Source organism: Rutidosis leptorrhynchoides, chromosome 9, assembly GCF_046630445.1.
Source record: "Rutidosis leptorrhynchoides isolate AG116_Rl617_1_P2 chromosome 9, CSIRO_AGI_Rlap_v1, whole genome shotgun sequence".
NCBI classification, from domain to species: domain Eukaryota; kingdom Viridiplantae; phylum Streptophyta; class Magnoliopsida; order Asterales; family Asteraceae; genus Rutidosis; species Rutidosis leptorrhynchoides.
The window spans coordinates 200,025,896-200,052,747 of record NC_092341.1 but is presented as its reverse complement, the minus strand read 5'-3'; positions in this window follow the sequence as shown (position 1 = coordinate 200,052,747).

Sequence of the window (26,852 nt, the reverse complement as noted above, 5' to 3'; positions counted from 1 at the left end):
GGATAAATAAATGGGCTACTAGCTAGAGTAGGGTGGGCTTAAGTCCAACAAGGTAGAAAGTCCAACAAGACTAACTAGTAAGCATAATTAAATTACTACGCATAATCAAGCATCCAAAAACCCAAGTAATTATTATTATAAAAAAATAATTAATATTTCGTAGTCATAATATTCCGATTTCGACAAAAGTTAAACGTGTGCGCGGTTCGTAGTTTGTTCGTAACGTCAAGTGACACTAACGGTCAATAAGGCTTTCAGTGATCAAGTTAAGTATCCTACGTACTCTAAGGCACGTTTTAACATATAAATGAAAGTAAACCATGTATATAAAGGTTCCAGAGTATAAAGTAGCATAGTACGCACAAATACGCAGTTTCGTGAAAACACAAAGCACAAAAGCAAGTCAAAAAAGTCGGGTCGTTACAAGGTTCCAAGGACTCTCCGGCGATCCATTAATGACTTGGGAATCTTGGAGGTCAAACTACAACTCGAAGATGATGACGCTTGGGCAAAAGGGCGAATTATGAAAGTGAAGTTTAGCATCGTACGCACAACATCAGATTACGATGAGCTATTGGAATACCCGTCGTAGTGGAAGTTTGAGGCAGTGCTCTCCATAGCGCATGGCTCGTTCAGGTTTCCCACAAAAGCTGGAATTGCAATGATGATGTTAAAATTACTAAAACATAGTAACGATAAGGTATTTTACTAATTATTGATTTCGCAATTATAAGATGGTTACTCGATCTGAATAGATGCTTAAACGCGAGAACAGTTCAGCGCGCTTACCACATTTAAATGAGCACAAGCTTGTATAAGACACACGTGTTAAATGCACATTAACGCATATCCACGTGCATTTGTTGATTTAGAAAAAACATTGAACTATTCTAAACAGGTCCCAAGAAACAAAGTCATGGGAGTGGAAGAAGAAGAACACAACCCGGTAATAGGAGCAGAGGACGATGGGAATTGCACCTTTAAGCCATGAAATGGCTCAAAATTGATGCAAGGACGTGCTTAGAGTCTTTATTATTTTACTCATGTTTTTTATATGTTATTCCTAGAAAAAAGCCATCGTGCTACCTATGTAACAGCACTAGCAAAAAACTATTGTGATTAGTCTCGGCAATGTGCCTATGTTTTTTTTTTCCAAGATATTGTTTGCGAAAACCTTTGTGCCATGTGCAATGCAAAGTAGTTCTTTAACTTGGACTGGTGTGTACGGTCGCGAATACCCCGCACACTCTTGCCTTTGAAGGGGTGTTTTCTCTAACCCCCGCGCGGCAGAAGCTTATTTGCCGACAAGCTAGATTTTATTACCGGAAGATGATGGACATTGGTTTGACCTAGCCACACCCACGCAGAATACGAGATCTGCAAGTCATGATTGTAAGCGATAGAGTTGCCCTTGACCTCAATCCTAAGTGTTGGCGCACTTAGAAGACTCTAGATATGTAGAGACCCGTCCTAATCAATCCGGACGAAGTCCATATCAATTATAAATGATTCACAACAGTTGATTACATCGCGAGGTACTTGACCTCTATATGATACATTTTACAAACATTGCATTCGTTTTTGAAAAGACAATCTTTCATTACATCGAAAGTTGACGGCATGCATACCATTTCATAATATATCTAACTATAATTGACTTAATAATAATCTTGATGAACTCAACGACTCGAATGCAACGTCTTTTGAAATATGTCATGAATGACTCCAAGTAATATCTCTAAGATGAGCAAATGCACAGCAGAAGATTTCTTTAATACCTGAAAATAAACCTGCTTTAAAGTGTCAACCAAAAGGTTGGTGAGTTCATTAGTTTAACATAAATAATCATTTCCATATTTTAATAGACCATAAGAATTTCATTTCCAGTTCTCATAAAAATACGTCCCATGCATAGAGACAAAAATCATTCATATGGTGAACACCTGGTAACCGACATTAACAAGATGCATATAAGAATATCCCCTATCATTCCGGAAAATCCTTCGGACATGATAAAAACAACATCGAAGTACTAAAGCATCCGGTACTTTGGATGGGGTTCGTTAGGCCCAATAGATCTATCTTTAGGATTCGTGTCAATTAGTAGATCGATTTACTAATTCTTAGGCTCCCAAGCAAAAGGGGCATATTCGGCTTCGATCATTCAACCATATAATGTAGTTTTAATTACTTGTGTCTATTTCGTAAAATATTTATAAAAGCAGCGCATGTATTCTCAGTCCTAAAAACATATATTGTAAAAGCATTGAAAAAGGGAGCAAATGAAACTCACCATACTGTATTTTGTAGTAAAAATACATATGACGACATTGAATAAGTGTAGGGTTGGCCTCGGATTCACGAACCTATATTATTCATATATGTATTAAAACCTATACTAATATTCAAACAAGTTTATATATATTAATTATGTAATATTTTACTCATTTAAAATAGTAATGTATTTATAATGTCAAAAGTTATAAATATCTATATTCTATATGATACTTTATATTAACATGGTAAATTAAATATACTTATGATACATGTAATGATTATTATTATTAGTATTATTTTTTATATATAAATATCTTTCGTTAGTTAAAATAATAATTATGATAATACCCAAAATAATAATAATAATTCTAATAATTAAATTTAATAATGATATTGTTAATAATAATAATACTAATATTTATATTAATAACTATAATGATAATAATACTAATAATGATAATAATTCTAAAAATAATGATTTTACTAACAATGATAATACTAATAATACCTATGATGATAATAATAATAATAATAATAATAATAATAATAATAATAATAATAATAATAATAATAATAGTAATATTAATAATAATAATAATAATAATAATAATAATAATAATAATAATAATAATAATAATAATAATAATAATAATAATAATAATAATAATAATAATAATAATAATAATAATAATAATAATAATAATAATAATAATAATAATAATAATAGTAATAATAACATTAATAATAATAATAATAAGAAAAGAGGGCTACCTCAAAGAACATGTCTTTCTTTTAAAAAAAATAACGCCCTTGCCCGAGCTCGAACCCGCGATCTCTCATTTCACAAACACCTTTCCATACCATTGCACCAATCACCATTTTCTTGTAATAATTAGCTGGTTTATTTATTAATCATATATGATCTAGTTTTAACATCCTCCTCATAATTTCATCACCATCATCCTTATTATTCTAACACCTCATACCTCATTAAACTCTTCATCATGATTATCTTAATCACCTTTAACCTCATCATATTCATTAGTAATCACCATCATCATCATGCAACTTATACTCGTATCATCATAATCCTTATTATCATGATCGATATTATCATCCTCGTCGCCATACGTTCATTATCACCATCACATATACCTTCGATTATTTCATCTATTACTATAATCATGTACCTCATACTACATCATAAAATCTTATCATGATCATCTTCATCATCGGTTTATCATCATCATCTTCAAGCTTACCTCACCTTAATCTATTCTCTCTATAATACCAGTACCCATCCTCATTCTTCCTATTATTTTATGTATCATCATTTTATGTGATGATCTCTTTCCTTGTTACCTTTAACGGTCCACCAGCCATGTTTTTCTCGGCCCACTAGATCTAAACAACAGCCCATGATTTAAAGTCCATATGATTTAAATTCATGGATCCACTAACTGGTTCGGTAATATAAAGCAAAAGGGTTTCGGTTAGATAAAAAAAATTGTAACAAGAAAAGGTAACCGTAGCATTCACATGTTTGCTCCACTCATCTTTTTAAAGTTAAATCACACCACAATTGATTGATGTCTATCGTCCACAAAGGAAAAGAGGTACAGAAAATAAAAGTCATGCACCCATATCCTTTATTAGTTTATTAGCAAGTGGGTTGGTTCTAATCAAATAACAATGGCAGTGCCTTTTGAAATCAAATAATAACAAAGGAACATTACTGCAGATCGAGAAGTAAACCGAGAAGAAGTGTTTCGAATAGCAGTCCCAAACACAAACAGTTTAATTAGATTCAATACCCAGCGTTTGATATCATGAATTAAATAGGAAACAAGGTTAGATTTTTGATCCATTATCTATCATTATAATCATTTAATTAAATCATCATCATTCTACTTCCCTTTCTGTTTGAACGAAAACATTATTATTTCTTATTCTTTTTATTCATAAAATAGAAACAGGAGACTTACTGCAGTAGTAATCTTAACATGATGATGGTTAAAGAGTGACATTTGGTACGTATATATAGACAGGAAAAGAGATCGCATTTTTTTGTTCTTGGTAATGAAAATAGAAACACTGTTGCAGCAACAATGAAAAGAAGTAGTTGTGGTGGTGTCACGATTGCAAGATCACAGCAGCAGGTTGTGGGTTGATGGTGAATTAATGAAAGTGTTGAAGGTGGTGATAGGTATTGATGCTCTCGGTTGAAGAGGTTTCACCCGACACAAAGATTGCGGAGGTTAAATGGGTTTAGACGGTATGAGAAAGAGAGGGAAGTAACTGGGTATATATGATTAAATGAACGAATGTTACTACTAATAATTGATCAAGCTTATTGTATAATGTTTGTTGAGGTCGATTGGTAACCAATTCCGACAACAAGGACATGAAATATTCACTCAGACTATTAAATAAGAAAAGAAATAAAAAGGTGTATCAATTCATAACAAATTTTAGAGTCTTTCTGGTGTTTGATCCTGATTCATATTAGATTAGTAGTAATAGGACAAATTGATCACAGTAGGATGGTGAAAGGAAACTGAATACGTTTATATTTGTATGTATAAATGTATATCCAGTATTTATATGTATATTTATTATATATCTGTATATATTACGTATTTATACAGATTCCTAGCATGTAACTGTATATGTAAATCATCAGTATATTTATTTATATATCTGTGTAAAATTTATAATGTTGGAGATTAACAAATATAACTATATTGTTACTAATAGTAATATTACTAATAATATTCTTGATAAAGGAAATAGTAATAATAAAGGATAAATAATAATATTAATAATTCTAATAACTATATTAATAATATTAGCAATTAAAAATAATACTATTAATCATAAAGTTAATTATTTAAATAAGTTTCATATTAATAATCATAATTAAATGATAACAATAATATTATTAATGTTAATAATAATACTACTTATAATAATATCAATATTATTAATGCTATTACTAATATTAGTAATAATACTTTTACATATTAAATTTTCTATTTCAATTTAGGAATGATAATACATATATTAATATTAACATTATTAAAAATGAGAGTAATGATAATAATATTAACATAATAATTATAATTATATTCAAAATTGTAACTAATTATAATATAATGTATTACTATATCATATTTACCAACTATATAATATTGTAACATATATTAATGTTTATAAATATTACAATATATATATATATATATATATATATATATATATATATATATATATATATATATATATATATATATATATACACATATACATATACATATTTATTAACAACAATTGGTTCGTGAATCGTCGGGAATAGTCATATGTCAAATGTATACATGAACACATGTCAAAGTTTTCGAGACTCAACATTACATACTGTGCTTATCGTATCGAAATCATATAAAGATTTAGTTTAAATTTGGTTGGAAATTCCCGGGTCATCACAGTACCTACCCGTTAAAGAAATTTCATCCCAAAATTTGAGTGAGGTCGTCATGGCTAACAATAAGAATGGTTTCCTGACGAATTTGAGTCTATAAATAGAGTTTTATCATTATTATTTAATATGGATAAAATGAATCGATTATATGAGGCGTACGAGTGAAGTTATCACAAAAGATAGAAATAGGAAAAAAATAAAGATTCGTCTTAACTTTTGATAGAGTCAGGGTTGAATTCCGGAATTCAAGGGATTTAAAGAAAATCTTCGAAATCTAAATAAGATGTGATTCTTCGGTAAATGAGGAAATTAGGATCTCTTTAATTAAATGCGATGATCTGCTTCGATTGCTCTATCAAGTAATTTCATTATAAATTTACCTCTTCCGTTTTATTATTCTCACCATTCCTATACTTTCTTCCCTAATCCATACATCTAAAAATTGTGACAATGCTTAATTCAGTTCTGATCCTTGTTCTTATTCTGACTATCGTATCTGTCTTTATTCTTTTCCAACTCCCACTGGAGGATTCTATTCACTTCTACTTTTACCTTGGGGTTATAGTATTTCTAATTCTCCCGTGTCTTTATGTTGCGATAAACATTGATATACACGGATTTGTAACTTCTACGTTGTTGTTGGGTTTTATGTATTCCCTTATATTTCGATGTCCCTGCTTCTGTCACCTATAATCATGGTCATCCATAGTTAATGCTCTCTCCTATTTGCTGCAATTTATACTCCCTTTCTACTTCGGAGCTTCATGCTTTTGTTTTCTTTTCACAAGTAATGGTCCAGACTTCATAGGTATGGAGTTTCGAATTATCATAATATACAAGGTAGAAAGGAAAAGGTAGTAGCAGGATTTAATTTGTTAAATTACCAGAATTACTGAGGATAGAGCTATCAAGAATATATTTTCTTGATTTGTTCAGAGGTTAAGTAGAATGAATGGGTCATGTAACATGGCACGTGATGACGTTATGATTCTGTGAATCATCACTTCCCATTAGAACTCAGCATGACTTACTGTAATATAATCACGTTGATCAAGTGTCATTATATTATAGTAACTCATGCATCAGTTCCCAACACTACTTCAAAATCATTCATAGTTTAAACTCGAAGGTTTACAGAATATAGAAACTAACAGTTTCTTATATGATGTAACACTGATAGCGCGAAGAGATAAATGATTTTAAATAAGAATATCTTCAGATATATCGATGATATTTATAATAAAAGATACGATGATATCTTAGAATTTTAGAATCAAATTGTGATGAAGAAATTTATTCACGAGGATTTAGAGCGATTAAGGAGCAAAATATTCGTTAAAGATTTCATCAGAAATAGAATCATCAGGATTCTTTAAATACAAGGTTTGGTCCTTGTATTTGTCCTTGATCTCCTTCATGGTTTGCTCGATTCGTTTTTCAGTATCAAAACCTTTGAGCTTTTTCAACACTCCATTCTTTATCATCAAACTTTTGACCGTTAAGGTCGTTTACAGTTTCTGCTGATTCATCAGCATTTTTAAAAATTTAGAGTATTGATTCGTAGATTGAGTGCTTTTCAGAATTTCAAAATGGAAGATCATAATTCTAAGAGGTAAAGGTTATATGTATACATATAACTGTTGATATAGTAACGCTATGAGATTCAAAATACTGATTGCTAATTCTCGGTAATTGGTATGGCAATTCTCGTTGCAAGATGCGGATAAGTATATGATAGGGTTTTAATGAAGATAATGATTTTTCAGAAGGTCAAAGATCAATGAAGTTGTTGGTAAGTTTACTGCGAATGCGGTGGGATATAAAAGATTCCCCGGTAATGATGGTGAAATGACAACGTATATATCGCGGTTATAATAAGGAAAATTCGAAGGAAAGTCGAAGTTGATTTGCTGAAGCTGTGACAAAATTGGCTAATTTGAAAGGAATTACCAAGTTATTTTGGTTAATAATAACACTAAAGGAATTAGCACAGCTACGCGTTAAACATTTACTTAGTTTCCGAGAGTTTTTCAGGTGCAATACTATATGCATAAATCTTTCCTTCCGTAGATGAAGTGTGGTTGGTTCATCCCCTCGATTGAGGTGTTTTCAAGAATCATGAAAGGTTTGAACACAGATTGTAATCGTCAAGATACAAATGAGGTTTAAGATGAAATCAAGTGACAAACTTGAAGAATTATTTAGTTTCATATGTTATAATCAGTATTTTAATTCATTTTAATTGCCCAATATTATTCGTCCACAGTCGATAGTCCACAGTTAACAGTCCAATAATTCATATATAGTTTAATATATAATATTTGAATTGATTAATACGTATCGTGACCCGTGTACATGTCTCAGACTCAATCATAACTCAAAGTATATATATTATTATAGAATCAACCTCAACCCTGTATAGAGAACTCGATCATTACTGCATATAGAGTGTCTATGGTGATTCCAAATAATATATATAGATGCGTCGATATGATATGTCAAAACCTTGTATACGTGTCCCGATATTTAAAGTGCGTAAAATAAATAACAGAAAAAAAATGACGATAAATAAAGTGCGTAAAGTAAATAACAGAAATTAAATGACAATAAATAAAATTGCGATAATTAAATTTGCGATAATTAAATTGCGATAAATAAATTGCGATAAATAAATGTAATACGGAATTAACAGTTAGCTAGGAACAGTTAGCTAGGATTTTGTTAGCGTGAATTCTTAACAAAATTTTTCTCATAGTTAATTTGTTTGTTTCTAACAAATTTTATTATGTCGAATGTTTTCTTCATTATGCCACTTGTTGGATTCTAATAGATCATAATCCAAATATGAAATTGAATGAAAAGGGTTATTCTGCGGTGAACGAATACGTATATCGGTGAATGTTAGTAGGATAGTAAATGACTATTAACTCAGATTCGAAGAATGTGCAGTGTAACTTATTAATGTGAAATCTAAATATTCCTCGGGTATTACCTACCCGTTAAAATATTTTCACCATTAACAGTTTGTACAAAAGAATTTTTAATTACAATCTTTATGAAAATATACTTACATATATATTTTCTTCAGATGTAATCATAGATTCATTGAGTTAATATGATATTAAACTCATTTGGTTTACCGTTAGAACTAGAATACATAATCTCTAAAACATTTAGAGATTACTTAATCGCCATGAAAAACGAAGATAATTGATGTAGAACGATACGTAGAACGATGATTATACTCGAGGTACAGAATGAGATGTTGAGGCATGGATTGTTGATGGTACTGGTGCTGTTACTGATGGTACTGTTGCTGCCGGTGATGTTGTTGAAGCTGGTAAATTTTGCACCATATTCTCCAGATTGATTACTCGAGCGCGAAGTTCGTTAACTTCTTCTATTATTCCGGGATGATTGTCGGTCGGAATGAGCGGATGAATAAGGTTTAGAATTTTAGATAAAATATAATCGTGGCGAGGTACTCTGGAAATGAGTGTGAAAATGGTGTTTCGGACAGGTTCGCCGGTAAGTGCTTCAGGTTCTTCACCAAGAGGTGAATTGGGTTGAAGGAAAGGATCGCCTTCTTCGCATCTCCATGGATTAAGTCGACTACGAACCCATCAGATGAATTAGGGATGGTTGATTGGTTGATTCATTCCAGTGACACTGCTTTCGGAGCTTGAGTGAAACTCTATGTCGGAATAGCTGTCGGAATAACTATCGGAATAGTTATCGGAATCTAAGGGACTCGAACTGGTTGAGGGACTCATCTCGTACGATCAGATGAAGGATTTTCGATAATAAATAGATTATAGGATGTAGATTAGTACCCTGCAATACATAATTTACATATGCATATATAATACTCAAATCCCATAAGTTACGGAGGAATCTACGGAATACGACAGGCAAAGTTTACAGTAACAGGTACGCTAAGATATGGATTAGCAGATATGCTAAGATATGAATTTATCTATACACTGTCTATACAATAGAGGCAGTAAGACGTGTCTAGACTTTAAGGATGATAAGCAAATAATTTTCGACACTAAATGATAAGCAAAACTTTTGACATGCAGACACGGTCGAAGTCCAGACTCACTAATGCATCCTAACGACTTATCAGTTAGACATGCTAATGCAGACCTGGTTCGCTAAGACCACCGCTCTGATATCAACTATAGAGACCTGTCCTAATCCATCTGGACGAAGTCCATATCGATTATAAACGATTCACAACAGTTGATTACATCGCGAGGTACTTGACCTCTATATGATACATTTTACAAACATTGCATTCGTTTTTGAAAAGACAATCTTTCATTACATCGAAAGTTGACGGCATGCATACCATTTCATAATATATCTAACTATAATTGACTTAATAATAATCTTGATGAACTCAATGACTCGAATGCAACGTCTTTTGAAATATGTCATGAATGACTCCAAGTAATATCTCTAAGATGAGCAAATGCACAGCGGAAGATTTCTTTAATACCTGAGAATAAACATGCTTTAAAGTGTCAACCAGAAGGTTGGTGAGTTCATTAGTTTAACATAAATAATCATTTCCATCATTTTAATAGACCACAAGAATTTAATTTCCAGTTCTCATAAAAATACGTCCCATGCATAGAGACAAAAATCATTCATATGGTGAACACCTGGTAACCGACATTAACAAGATGCATATAAGAATATCCCCTATCATTCCGGGAAATCCTTCGGACATGATAAAAACAACATCGAAGTACTAAAGCATCCGGTACTTTGGATGGGGTTTGTTAGGCCCAATAGATCTATCTTTAGGATTCGCGTCAATTAGTAGATCGGTTTACTAATTCTTAGGCTACCAAGCAAAAGGGGCATATTCGGCTTCGATCATTCAACCATATAATGTAGTTTTAATTACTTGTGTCTATTTTGTAAAACATTTATAAAAGCAGCGCATGTATTCTTAGTCCCAAAAATATATATTGTAAAAGCATTGAAAAAGGGAGCAAATGAAACTCACCATACTGTATTTTGTAGTAAAAATACATATGACGACATTGAATAAGTGTAGGGTTGGCCTCGGATTCACGAACCTATATTATTCATATATGTATTAAAACCTATACTAATATTCAAACAAGTTTATATATATTAATTATGTAATATTTTACTCATTTAAAATAGTAATGTATTTATTATGTCAAAAGTTATATATATCTATATGATACTTTATATTAACATGGTAAATTAAATATACTTATGATACATGTAATGATTATTATTATTATTTTTTATATATATAAATATCTTTCGTTAGTTAAAATAATAATTATGATAATACCCAAAATAATAATAATAATTCTAATAATTAAATTTAATAATGATATTGTTAATAATAATAATACTAATATTTATATTAATAACTATAATGATAATAATACTAATAATGATAATAATTCTAAAAATAATGATTTTACTAATAATGATAATACTAATAATACCTATGATAATAATAATAATAATAATAATAATAGTAATATTAATAATAATAATAATAATAATAATAATAATAATAATAATAATAATAATAATAATAATAATAATAATAATAATAATGATAATAATAATAATAATAATAATGATAATAATAATAATAATAATAATAATAATAATAATAATAATAATAATAATAATAATAATAATAATAATAATAATAATAATAATAATAATAATAGTAATAATAGTAATAATAACAATAATAACAATAATAATAAGAAAAGAGGGCTACCTCAAAGAACAGGTCTTTCTTTTAAAAAAAATAACGCCCTTGCCCGAGCTCGAACCCGCGATCTCTCATTTCACAAACACCTTTCCATACCATTGCACCAATCACCATTTTCTTGTAATAATTAGCTGGTTTATTTATTAATCATATATGATCTAGTTTTAACATCCTCCTCATAATTTCATCACCATCATCCTTATTATTCTAACACCTCATACCTCATCAAACTCTTCATCATGATTATCTTAATCACCTTTAACCTCATCATATTCATTAGTAATCACCATCATCATCATGCAACTTATACTCGTATCATCATAATCCTTATTATCATGGTCGATATTATCATCCTCGTCGCCATACGTTCATTATCACCATCACATATACCTTCGATTATTTCATCTATTACTATAATCATGTACCTCATACTACATCATAAAATCTTATCACGATCATCTTCATCATCAGTTTATCATCATCATCTTCAAGCTTACCTCACCTAAATCCATTCTCGCTAAAATATCAGTACCCATCCTCATTCTTCCTATTATTTTATGTATCATCATTTTATGTGATGATCTCTTTCCTTGTTGCCTTTAACGGTCCACCAGCCATGATTTTCTCGGCCCACTAGATCTAAACAACAGCCCATGATTTAAAGTCCATATGATTTAAATTCATGGATCCACTAACTGGTTCGGTAATATAAAGCAAAAGGGTTTCGGTTAGATAAAAAAAATTGTAACAAGAAAAGGTAACCGTATCATTCACATGTTTCCTCCACTCATCTTTTTAAAGTTAAATCACACCACAATTGATTGATGTCTGTCGTCCACTAAGGAAAAGAGGTACAGAAAATAAAAGTCATGCACCCATATCCTTTATTAGTTTATTAGCAAGTGGGTTGGTTCTAATCAAATAACAATGGCAGTGCCTTTTGAAATCGAATAATAACAAAGGAACATTACTGCAGATCGAGAAGTAAACCGAGAAGAAGTGTTTCGAATAGCAGTCCCAAACACAAACAGTTTAATTAGATTCAATACCCAGCGTTTGATATCATGAATTAAATAGGAAACAAGGTTAGATTTTTGATCCATTATCTATCATTATAATCATTTAATTAAATCATCATCATTCTACTTCCCTTTCTGTTTGAAAGAAAACATTATTATTTCTTATTCTTTTTATTCATAAAACAGAAATAGGAGACTTACTGCAGTAGTAATCTTAACATGATGGTGGTTAAAGAGTGACGTGTGGTACGTATATATAGACAGGAAAAGAGATCGCATTTTTTTGTTCTTGGTAATGAAAATAGAAACACTGTTGCAGCAACAATGAAAAGAAGTAGTTGTGGTGGTGGTGTGTCATGATTGCAAGATCACAGCAGCAGGTTGTGGGTTGATGGTGAATTAATGAAATTGTTGAAGGTGGTGATAGGTATTGGTGCTCTCGGTTGAAGAGGTTGCACCCGACACAAAGATTGCGGAGGTTAAATGGGTTTAGATGATATGAGAAAGAGAGGGAAGTAACTGGGTATATATGATTAAATGAACGAATGTTACTACTTATAATTGATCAAGCTTATTGTATAATGTTTGTTGAGGTCGATTGGTAACCAATTTTGACAACAAGGACATGAAATATTCACTCAGACTATTAAATAAGAAAAGAAATAAAAAGGTGTATCAATTCATAACAGATTTTGGAGTCTTTCTGGTGTTTGATCCTGATTCGTATTAGATTAGTAGTAGTAGGACAAATTGATCACAGTAGGATGGTGAAAGGAAACTGAATACGTTTATATTTGTATGTATAAATGTATATCCAGTATTTGTATGTATATTTATTATATATCTGTATATATTACGTATTTGTACAGATTCCTAGCATGTAACTGTATATGTAAATCATCAATATATTTATTTATATATCTGTGTAAAATTTATAATTTTGGAGATTAACAAATATAACTATATTGTTACTAATGGTAATATTACTAATAATATTCTTGATAAATGAAATAGTAATAATAAAGGATAAATAATAATATTAATAATTCTAATAACTATATTAATAATATTAGTAATTAAAAATAATACTATTAATCATAAAATTAATTATTTAAATAAGTTTCATATTAATAATCATAATTAAATGATAACAATAATATTATTAATGTTAATAATACTACTTATAATAATATCAATATTATTAATGCTATTACTAATATTAGTAATAATACTTTTACATATTAAATTTTCTACTTCAATTTAGGAATGATAATACATATACTAATATTAACATTATTAAAAATGAGAGTAATGATAATAATATTAACATAATAATTATATTCAAACTTGTAACTAATTATAATATAATGTATTACTATATCATATTTACCAACTATATAATATAGTAACATATATTAATGTTTATAAATATTACAATATATATATATATATATATATATATATATATATATATATATATATATATATATATATATATATATATATATATATATATACATACATATTTATTAACAACAATTCGTTCGTGAATAGTCGGGAATAGTCATAGGTCAAATGTATACATGAACACAGGTCAAAGTTTTCGAGACTCAACATTACATACTTTGTTTATCGTATCGAAATCATATAAAGATTTAGTTTAAATTTGGTCGGAAATTCCCGGGTCATCACAAGATACGCAACTATTAGGGCACGAAGTTTAAGTCTATGTTGTTTGCACAACAACATATATGATAAACTACGCGCTGACATGCCTTGAGTATGATATACAATTAACAATTTTAACTTGTTTAAGCCACGCACATAACGTGCTTGAAACGGTAAAGTCAATATGCACACAATTGGTGCCACCATAATTTACAAGTACAAGTCTAAACCCGGTATCATGCATGCACAATAATTGAATATATGTAATAAAAGTAATAACGCGAGCACCAAGAGACATTACTTATGAAGACAAGATATTTTATTCCATAAAATTTCGTCACAAAAAGCGCAATACGCGTACAACACATAAACATAAAAACTACAAAACAGCATTCAACAACTGCTCAGAAGTGGCATCTGCGTTTTGTGTCATGGCGACAAGGTTGGGCACATACACATGCTCTAGCGCGAGCGTTGATCAATCCTTAATTAATGATGTTACTTAATTACGGATTGAGTGCAATAAGATTGTAATGGAGGATGGAATGTTTGATGATTATTTTGGGCCCCGATGATCGTATTTCACTTTAACTATCAAGTGATCAACCACCCTGACCCGGTCTTGATTGTTAATTAGCATAATTCACCTTTGCGCGGTGTAAAAATCCCTTGGGCAAGATCACAAGTGGAAATTACAAAGGCTTGGGCAAAATGGCAGAGAATCAACAACCTATAAATTAGAGGCCAAGCTCCCTATTTATAGTATTCGAAATATCCGCAGTTTGCGAGTTACTTAAATATCCGCGGAAACTCAGCGGATTAAACCGCGGTCTTGCATTAATGCAAAAACATAACCGCTGTACTTACTTTCAGCGAATATTCCATAGCTTTGCATTATAATTCGCGTAGTTTTGCCTTTGTCCTTTAGCCAATAAAATATACATATACAATGCTATGTATATGATCAAGTCCCCCCAGTTTATTATGATACATATTGCGAAACAAATGTATCATGAGAAACTCTAAAAATTCGTAGTTATCGCAGCCAATATTCGCATTGAGGAATTTCGCATTAACCTAGTTACCGTTATAGGAAAAAGTTACCGTTTTTATCCATTGCAGCCAATATTACTGTTTGAGTTGTCACAGCGGTTAATTAACGCAATCAATTACCATCCTTATTTCCCATATATATATCGTGACTCATAATCACTTAATTCTCCATCTGCTTTCCTCACCACAATCCGCAATTACATACCTTCACGCTTAACCCTTACGAATTCCTCAATCACAACCTCTCCACTTTAATTAAAAATGAAGATTGACGAAGTCGATCGAAAGGTGGACCCCAAGGCCTTGATTAAAAAATTGCTAACTAGTCCGGAGGCTAAATCGGTGACATCCTCCGGTCATCAAATCAAACAGGAGAAACAGGCCATTCCCCTTGTTGATTTGACGACAAAGTCACCGTCATCACAAACAGGCTCTGCGAAACGACCATTTCAAACACCGCCATCAACGCAGAGCAAGAAGCTCAAGCAAAGCACTCCTTTATACGATAATCCGGTCATAACGGATTATGAAGGAGGCCAGCAAACTGGTATGAATCAATCATGTTTAGCGCATATCATTTTATGAAATATGTACGTTTATTGATATAACATTTTCATTTTTTGCAGGAGACTCGCCCTTTAACCCGGTGTTTCCTAGCCCAGATTTTGCGGCACAAATCACCGAACTACTCTGCACTCCCCCTGATTCTTATGGAGTGCGGATTACCGGCCTATCCGGTTACACCTATGCATCTGCTAGCACTGCTCTGGATCAGCGTCAGCAAATGAAATTAGCAATTCCCGGCGAGCTTCGCCGTGAATTCTCCAAACTTTCTGCGCTTGATGCGCACAACAGTTTCGTGCAAAACTTCTATATGTGCTTCAACTCGGCGTACGATATGATATGCCGGCAAGAACAATTTTTCAATGTGCTTGGAGCTGAACAGTAAAAGTACAATGCTGAGAGGATCAAGGCTGAAAACAGCGAGAAACGCTGTGTTGACCTCTCCTACGAGCTTACCGCGGCCAAAACCGCTATAGATGAATTGAAACTACAGGTGTCTACTGCAGCTGACAAACAAAAGAATTTTGAAACCACAATCTCTTCATTGCAAAAGGAGGTTTCAAGGCTTACTGCAGAGAGAGACACCGATGTGGCCGCAGCAGCTTCCGCGAAGCTTGAGTTCACGCAACTCCGCCAACACCTACCGGAGTTTGCTAAAACGGTTCTTAATTCACGTCCTGTGAATGTTCTGTTTTCCACTTATGCAGCTGCTTTACGACTGCGCGAGAGAGTAGAGTTTCTGGATGAAATTGCTCCACATTGCACCATACCAGATCCACTACCTCCCGCCATTGGAGATAACGTTTGTTCACTTGCAGATGCACGCGAAGCAGCTGCTACTGCATAAGCAAGCTTAGCAGATATTCCAATCGACAAAGTTACTGCAATAAGTCAACAAGATGATGCCACTTTAAAAGACATCTTTGATCTTGACTTGTCTAAGCTAGAATAAAATATTGTAGAAATTAGCGCGCAGCTATCTCTGCGCCGTTATCAATGCAACTTTATTTTTTCATATTTATTCGCGAGTACTCTTTATTTATATAGCGCTTTTATCATCAATATTCATAACACAAACTTGTCCTTTGCAATTTCCAACATATATTATTGTGCACATAATAAATGCGTACTTTTGCGAAACAATCTGTATGCGTATATGCTTATACGTTATGAATCTTCTAAGTCCGCCGAAACGATCCTTAGGCTATTAATTAGCATTGCGAAGCATCTAAATATTGGCAAGATCAAATATTTAGGATATATCACTCCTTTCGCAATAATTTGCATGCTAAAGTGGGCAATTTCATCACTTTGGTTTTTAAACACTGCGAAATACTATAACATTATGAAACAGACTTCAAAACATTTCATAACTATTCGAATTTCATATATAAGCTTTTTGCATACTTTTATTAAGTGTTTATTTTTGAAATTTCGTCAAGTGTGATCAAGACTTGCAAAAAATTAAAAACAAGAACACTTAATAAGTACATTAGCCATATGCCTTGTATCCAATTTCGCACTTTATACATATATATCTGATAGTTTCCGCAAAACTATGCATAATATCGCTTTAACAAAACAGCATGCCATGCATTAGGTAAAGTTCACCCTTCCATATATGCGAGCTTATATGATCCTGTCGCATTAATTGTCACAATCTGATAAGGGCTTTCCCAATTAGGACCCAATTTACCAGGCTTTTCTGCTCTGCTTGCTTCATTATTTCGCAGTACCCATTCACCTATAGTGCAGGATAATGCACGCACTCTTTTATTATAATATTTAGCGATTTGCTGTTTATTATTCGCTTCTCTGATAGCCGCCATTAATCTCCGCTCTTCTATGAAATTTAGATTTTCGCTCAACGCAGCATCATTTGCTTCGTCATCAAAGTTAGCAATTCGATGCGTTGGTACCAGAATTTCTGCGGGGATTACTGCCTCAGAACCATACACCAAACTAAAAGGTGTTTCGCCTGTACTCTTTTTGAAAGTAGTGCGACGTGCCCATAACACATTGGGTAATTCATCTACGCAACCAGTTCGCCTTTCACATAACCTCTTTTTAATACCGCTAACAATATCGCGGTTGGTTACTTCGCACAGTCCATTGGCTTGCGGGTGTGCTACTAACGTAAACTTTTGTATTATATTTAGATCAGCGCACCATGTCTTGAAAGGATCTTTCGCTATTTGTGCACCGTTATCGCTAACCAATTCTCGCGGAATACCAAACCTGCAAACAATGTACTCCCAAACAAAATTTCGCACTTGCACACCAGTAATAGTGCGAACCGTCTTAGCTTCAACCCATTTGGTAAAATAATCGATTGCAACAATGAGAAATTTAACATTGCCGGGCCTGTAGCGACCCCGACAAATCGTCAATTGACGGCGCCGTCTACGTAGGTCCCATTACACGGTCATAGGTCTTTAAAACAGACGTTTGACCAAAGATATGTCGCATTCATTTCAAAGTAAAGATTGTTTCAAAGTTTACAAGAATTGTTCAACCAAAAGTTTCATTACAAAGTTATGAGTACAAGTGAAACCTATGCGACACAGTTTTAAAGAAAGTCAAAAGACGCTCCAAGTAATGCATATATAATCGACATCCAATGCAAGTATCAAATAATGAGCGGAAGCAAGAAAACGTTGGTGAAATCATAGGTTTAAGTAAGTAATTGAGTAAGTAAAGTAAGTCAAACCACAAGATTTGCAAAGTTGAAATAATAGTAAATACATTCTAAAAGTTAATATTCACGAGCACCCAATTATCAATGCTTAACATTCCTTCCATAGAACCCCATCACAATAGTGTTAGAAGATACACTGTTTTTCGAAAATATATTTCATTCGTAAACGGTAGCGAACCGTTTGAATGAGGGTTTGTCAAACCCATATGGCCATATAACGTAAGTTCTCGCTTACACCCGGCAAGTGTAATTAATGATAATCGAATTGAGAATTTTTGTTCAAACTCGTATGTAGAATGTTTGTTTTCCTGTACTTGTGTTCACTTAGTAAAAAGAACGTTTATGTTTTCTCATCCCAAATGTAAGTTCAAAAAGAGTAAAAGTGGGACTATGATCTCACCTTAAGTGCAAGAGTAATAAGGTACTTCAACAAGTAGACGAGTGCAAAGACAAAGCTAGTCTTGACCTAAACAAATAGGTTGTATCAATATCGATAGTCACGATTGGTCAAAGATGTTCAATTAGTCATATGGCTCGTTACGACTCGATTATATAGCATGTGAACCAAATTGTCAAGTTTCATGCAAGATACAAGTATACAAACAAGTTAGGAAGGTTGCATAATCATTTGGTTAAGTTTGACAAAAAGTCAAACTTTGGTCGGGTCAAGTCAACGAAAAAGTCAACATGTTCGGGTCGGGTCCCGAACTATTTTTCTGAGGTTAGGAGTCATATATAAGCATGTTAGAACAAGTTATATGTGAATCGGAGGTCCATAGCATGCCAAACATTTTTCGTATATTGGACATGGAGGTTAGAACCTGGACACGGCTTATGCCGCGCCGCGGCCCCCAGTTGTCGCGCCGCGACAATACACGGGAGCTGGTACCTGGCCAGTTTCAGTTTTTCTAAGTCCAAATCAACACTCAAACAAACACAAAACACAAATCGTAAACACTTAGAACTCGTATCTTATATCGTTGGAAAGCTCTTTTGACAAGGAACATAACTAAACATGTTTCATCAAATAAAACATCATTTTCAATAACCAATTTCTCGTCATGTGATCATTTAAAGTCCATTTTCAAGTTTCAAGTTCACAAGATGCCTTTTAAGTTTCAGGAATCCAGTTCACACATAAGATATGCCGTTTTGAAGGTAATGAAACATGCATTATAACTAAACACTTACAATTAACATTTCATGGCATTCAAGCATCAAAAAGTTCATCTCAAGAACAATCAAACCCTAATCAAGAATCACAAAAATCATTAATCATGTTTTTGAAGTTTTACAATTCAACCTACACATCAAAATGGAGCTAGTGATACTAGTAACACAATTAAAACATGAATCTTAACAATTTATCAACATTTAATCTTCCAAAATCAAAGATCAAGCAAACCCATTTCAAAAGTTCAAACTAGTTACTCTAAATAACAAATCGAGCAAACAAAACATATATTCATGTTACACACGAGCCATAGACACTAATTAACACTTTTATAATTCAAAAGCATCAAGAACACAAAATCTAATGATTTTAGAAAGTTACCCAAATGAGATGAAATTGGTATCAAGTTGTAGAGGATGAAGAGAGGATTCCAAATATGTAATTTATTTTGTGAAACACTTGCTAGATCATGAATGGATGATGAATTCTTTGTTTGGAGTATTGAGAAAAATGTGAAAGTATGAAAAGAAAATGAAAATGAAAATGAAAATAATGAATGGAGGAGGTGGTGTTTGACTCCTTTGACCTAGTCAAATCTTTGACACTTTGGCAAGTTTAGTCCCTCAAGTTTGTAGTCGGGTGAGGGAATTAACCGAACGAATATTTTAAATTACACGAGAGTATGAAAGACGTTATAATCCAATAACGAAATTATTAAGAATGTTAGCTAGCGGAGGATACGAATCTAGTTACGAAAGATATTATTAAAAAAAAGACGGCGTTAAAATTAATTTAACGGAAAAATGCGGGATGTTACATTACCCACACCTTAAAAGAAATTTCGTCCTGAAATTTAGTTAGAAGTAATAGTCGATGTCTCTTACTCGAGACATAGTGTTGTCAACTCTACGAATGAGTGAAGGTACTTTCTTGGGTATTTCCACGAATCTGGATAGCCGGGGTGTTACGTTGTATTAAGGCTTGGTTTTACGATCCACACTTTCAACCGGCCTTTCTATGAAGAGAAGTTTGTCATCGATGGTAAGTTTAGCTAGAAGAATAGCACATTCCTGTTCCGCAGGACACGTCTCTAAGTTCGTTACATGGAACGTAAGGTAGACGGAAACTTAATTGAATCGGAAGAGCTAAACGGTAGGAGGCGGTTCCAATACGCCCCAAGGTTTCAAAAGGATCAATATTGCGGATATAACTTTCCTCGATTTCCCAAAACAGATTTCAACTTTCCAAGGTGCGGTTTTTCAATATTACTCGGTTACTGGGGGTTTTTGAATCGGAGGGATTTTTATCTAACATAGGTATAACTCCTTTGGCGCCTACGGGTCGTCTTGAGCCCTTCTCGGACTTGAACTATCTCAACGGTTATTTCTTGAATGAGTTCGGATTTGGTGATTTGCTTGCCACATGCTTTGGTCCAACGAATAGGGGTATGACATTTGCGGTCATATAGGGTTTCAGAAGTGCGACGTTAATATACGAGTGATAGCTATCGTTGTAAGAGGAAATACTAAAGGCAAAAATACCAGTTCGTAACATGTCTTTCCAAGATTTGAATCGTACATTTGCTTGTTCCGTCAGTTTGTGGATGATACGTGGTACCCACGTTTAAACGTGTTCCTAAGGCTTCTTGTAACCCTAGAAGTGAAACGAGTATTGTGATCCGAGATAATTGACAATGGTACATCGTGTTGGAATAGAATTTCTTAAGATATGCTCGAACAAGTTAGTTAGGTTTCGAAAACGTTGGTTGGGACAAGTTTCTGTTTCTCAAGGATTCCCGCACCGCGGAAGATTTATCAATTTGAAAACGTTCGCTAGAGCAAGCTTCTTATCGGGTTCTGGAAACGTTCGTTAGGACTATTCCACCTTATGGCGAATACCAGTGTAACGTGAAGAGTCTCTCCCTCCATGGAGAATTTAGAATAAAAGATTTCCTTATACTAAAGTATGAGCGAAAAAGATAGGAGTGAAATGAGGACTTAGAACAGGTTGAGTTTATACCTTGAGGTAGCCATATCGCGCATCTAGTGGTCAAATGTTGGGACTGGGTGGGAAATGAGATAGTACACGTAGTTGTATAGTTTGGGGTTGAGTGGTAGTTGGCCGATTATCAGAAACACAAGGACGTTAAGTCAAAGAAGAAGGAGGTATCCTTGTAGTGTGTGTTATCTTAGGTTCCAGTAATATCAGATGGTAACGGTGAAATAATAGAGTTATGTAATGTGGTACGTGATGACGAGAAAATTGATCGGATCCATAATTAAGTATTCGAATTCTTCGTGCAAAATAACGAATTTCGGTTTCGTTGATTTCGAGTCGAGAGAGTATGCCTTTCGGGCGTTCAAGTAGAAATATTTCCATATTTGAATTCCATTGTGTTACATGAATTTAGCTAGTAAGGTTGGTGTGAATAATCGCGTTCAAAGTTTGGACCCGGAGAGGTTTAATTCTTTCCTTGATGAGTTAACGAGGTTAAAGGTCGTACAACACGGGAAAAGTTGGAAATGAATTTTTTTTTTTTCGGTAACAACCAGCGAGGTCTAAGATTTTACAAATACAAGTCAGAGCAGTGTGGTTCCGATTGTGAGACTTATTGCAATACCTTGACTACCAACAACATGGCCTAGAAATTGAACTTCGTTTAACCAAAATTCTCGCTTGGAGAATTCGGCATAGAGTTGCTCTCTTCTCAAGAGTTCGAGCGTAAGGCGGGGAGGTTGTTCATTTTCTTCTTTACTTGAATAGGTTAGAACATCGATTATAAGTACGGTAACGATTTTGTCTAGATAAGTTTGTGCATGCGGTTCCGGAGGTTTATGAATACAGACGGAGCCTTAGATTAACTGAACGGTACTAAGAGAGATTTACAACTATTGTAGCGAGTTCGGAGAATGGTTTAGGAGACATCGTATCCCTCAACCCGCAATTGATGATAACAAGGATGGAGATCGATTTGGTATACACAATAGATCCTCGTACTTGATCAAGAGGTCATTGATACGGGGAAGAAGAATATCGGTTCTTAACCGGAAATTACTTAGTTCACAATAATCTATACATAATTGCAGGGAAACAATTGAAATGTCCCGTTCTTATTGATTAAAAACTTTCCATATTAATTGATTTCGTTGCGAGGTTTTGACCTCTATATGAGACGTTTTTCAAAGACTGCATTCATTTTTAAAACAAACCATAACCTTTATTTCATAAATAAAGGTTTAAAAAGCTTTACGTAGATTATCAAATAATGATAATCTAAAATATTCTGTTTACACACGACCATTACATAATGGTTTACAATACAAATATGTTACATCGAAATCAGTTTCTTGAATGCAGTTTTTACACAATATCATACAAACATGGACTCCAAATCTTGTCCTTATTTTAGTATGCAACAGCGGAAGCTCTTAGTATTCACCTGAGAATAAACATGCTTTAAACATCAACAAAAATGTTGGTGAGTTATAGGTTTAACCTATATATATCAAATCGTAACAATAGACCACAAGATTTCATATTTCAATACACATCCCATACATAGAGATAAAAATTAATCATATGGTGAACACCTGGTAACCGACATTAACAAGATGCATATATAAGAATATCCCCATCATTCTGGGACACCCTTCGGATATGATATAAATTTTGAAGTACTAAAGCATCCGGTACTTTGGATGGGGTTTGTTAGGCCCAATAGATCTATCTTTAGGATTCGCGTCAATTAGGGTGTCTGTTCCCTAATTCTTAGATTACCAGACTTAATAAAAAGGGGCATATTCGATTTCGATAATTCAACCATAGAATGTAGTTTCACGTACTTGTGTCTATTTTGTAAATCATTTATAAAACCTGCATGTATTCTCATCCCAAAAATATTAGATTTTAAAAGTGGGACTATAACTCACTTTCACAGATTTTTACTTCGTCGGGAAGTAAGATTTGGCCACTGGTTGATTCACAAACCTATAACAATATATACATATATATCAAAGTATGTTCAAAATATATTTACAACACTTTTAATATATTTTGATGTTTTAAGTTTATTAAGTCAGCTGTCCTCGTTAGTAACCTACAACTAGTTGTCCACAGTTAGATGTACAGAAATAAATCGATAAATATTATCTTGAATTAATCCACGACCCAGTGTATACGTATCTCAGTATTGATCACAACTCAAACTATATATATTTTGGAATCAACATCAACCCTGTATAGCTAACTCCAACATTCACATATAGAGTGTCTATGGTTGTTCCGAAATATATATAGATGTGTCGACATGATAGGTCGAAACATTGTATACGTGTCTATGGTATCTCAAGATTACATAATATACAATACAAGTTGATTAAGTTATGGTTGGAATAGATTTGTTACCAATTTTCACGTAGCTAAAATGAGAAAAATTATCCAATCTTGTTTTACCCATAACTTCTTCATTTTAAATCCGTTTTGAGTGAATCAAATTGCTATGGTTTCATATTGAACTCTAGTTTATGAATCTAAATAGAAAAAGTATAGGTTTATAGTCGGAAAAATAAGTTACAAGTCGTTTTTGTAAAGGTAGTCATTTCAGTCAAAAGAACGACGTCTAGATGACCATTTTAGAAAACATACTTCCACTTTGAGTTTAACCATAATTTTTGGATATAGTTTCATGTTCATAATAAAAATCATTTTCCCAGAATAACAACTTTTAAATCAAAGTTTATCATAGTTTTTAATTAACTAACCCAAAACAGCCCGCGGTGTTACTACGATGGCGTAAATCCGATTTTACGGTGTTTTTCGTGTTTCCAGGTTTTAAATCATTAAGTTAGCATATCATATAGATATATAACATGTGTTTAGTTGATTTTAAAAGTCAAGTTAGAAGGATTAACTTTTATTTGCGAACAAGTTTAGAATTAACTAAACTATGTTCTAGTGATTACAAGTATAAACCTTCAAATAAGATAGCTTTATATGTATGAATCGAATGATGTTATGAACATCATTACTACCTCAAGTTCCTTGGATAAACCTACTGGAAATAAGAAAAATAGATCTAGCTTCAAAGGATCCTTGGATGGCTTGAAAGTTCTTGAAGCAGAATCATGACACGAAAACAATTTCAAGTAAGATTTCCACTCGAAATAAGATTGTTATAGTTATAGAAATTGAATTAAAGTTTGAATATGATTATTACCTTGTATTAGAAAGATAACCTACTGTAAGTAACAAAGGTTTCTTGATCTTGGATGATTACTTGGAATGGATTTAGAAAACTTGGAAGTAAACTTGCAATCTTGGAAGTATTCTTGATTTTATGAAACTAGAACTTTTGGAATTTATGAAGAACACTTAGAACTTGAAGATAGAACTTGAGAGAGATCAATTAGATGAAGAAAATTGAAGAATGAAAGTGTTTTTAGGTGTTTTTGGTCGTTGGTGTATGGATTAGATATAAAGGATATGTAATTTTGTTTTCATGTAAATAAGTCATGAATGATTACTCATATTTTTGTAATTTTATGAGATATTTCATGCTAGTTGCCAAATGATGGTTCCCACATGTGTTAGGTAACTCACATGGGCTGCTAAGAGCTGATCATTGGAGTGTATATACCAATAGTACATACATCTAAAAGCTGTGTATTGTACGAGTACGAATACGGGTGCATACGAGTAAAATTGTTGATGAAACTGAACGAGGATGTAATTGTAAGCATTTTTGTTAAGTAGAAGTATTTTGATAAGTGTCTTGAAATCTTTCCAAAGTGTATGAATACATATTAAAACACTACATGTATATACATTTTAACTGAGTCGTTAAGTCATCGTTAGTCGTTACATGTAAATGTTGTTTTGAAACCTTTAGGTTAACGATCTTGTTGAATGTTGTTAACCCATTATTTATTATAACAAATGAGATGTTAAATTGTTATATTATCATGATATTATGATATATAATATATCTTAGTATGATATATATACAGTTAAATGTCGTTACAACGATAATCGTTACATATATGTCTCGTTTCGAAATCATTAAGTTAGTAGTCTTATTTTTACATATGTATTTCATTGTTAATACACTTAATAATATATTTACTTATCATTTAACATAATTAACCAAGTGTATCAATATCTTAATATGATTCATATGTACCTAGTAAGACGTTGTTATAACGATAATCGTTATATACATCGTTTTCGAGTTTCTTAAATTAATAGTCTCATTTTTATGTATATAACTCATTGTTAAAATACCTAATGAGATACATACTTATAATAAAATCATGTTAACTATATATATAACCATATATATGTCATCGTATAGTTTTTACAAGTTTTAACGTTCGTGAATCACCGGTCAACTTGGGTGGTCAATTGTCTATATAAAACCTATTTCAATTAATCAAGTCTTAACAAGTTTGATTACTTAACATATTGGAAACACTTAATCATGTGAATAACAATTTCATTTAATATATATATATAAACATGGAAAAGTTCGGGTCACTACAACAATTCTCCCTAACGAATAGGTTTTGAGCTCCTTAGTTCTATAGATGTCAAGTCAAAATTTCAAATTATCCATCCAATAAGTTTAACGTACATTCTCCGATAAAATTTATAGGTACACAATATTATTCCGTTGGTCACTTGAATGGCGTAAGTAACATCTAAGGGGAGTGGTGGGGTGCAAAGGGTACGAGTTAAAGCCTTGGTTTTAAAACGTCTAACAGTAACCGAATCGAATAAACATGAAATATAAGGTTGTTGAGAAGAAACGTACCCGTGACTAGTTGTCATCTCGGGCATCCTAGGTGTAAATGTTGAAGGTTCAACGGCGTGCGCTGGTTTTAGCTTTATTCTTTGGACAAGCATTTCTAAAATGACCCGGTTGGCTACACTTATAACAAACACCCGTTTTTGGTACATTGGGCTCCTTTTGAGTGACGAGGGCGGTACTCTTACAACCATGGGCCACATGGCCACTTCTTTGACACTTGATGCAAAATGGTTTGCCACATTCACCAAAATGATGTTTGCGACACTTGTTACAATAAGGTAGGTTTCGGGCATACCCTTTCTTGCCGCCGGGGGTGAAAGGCTTCTTGGAGAGGTTG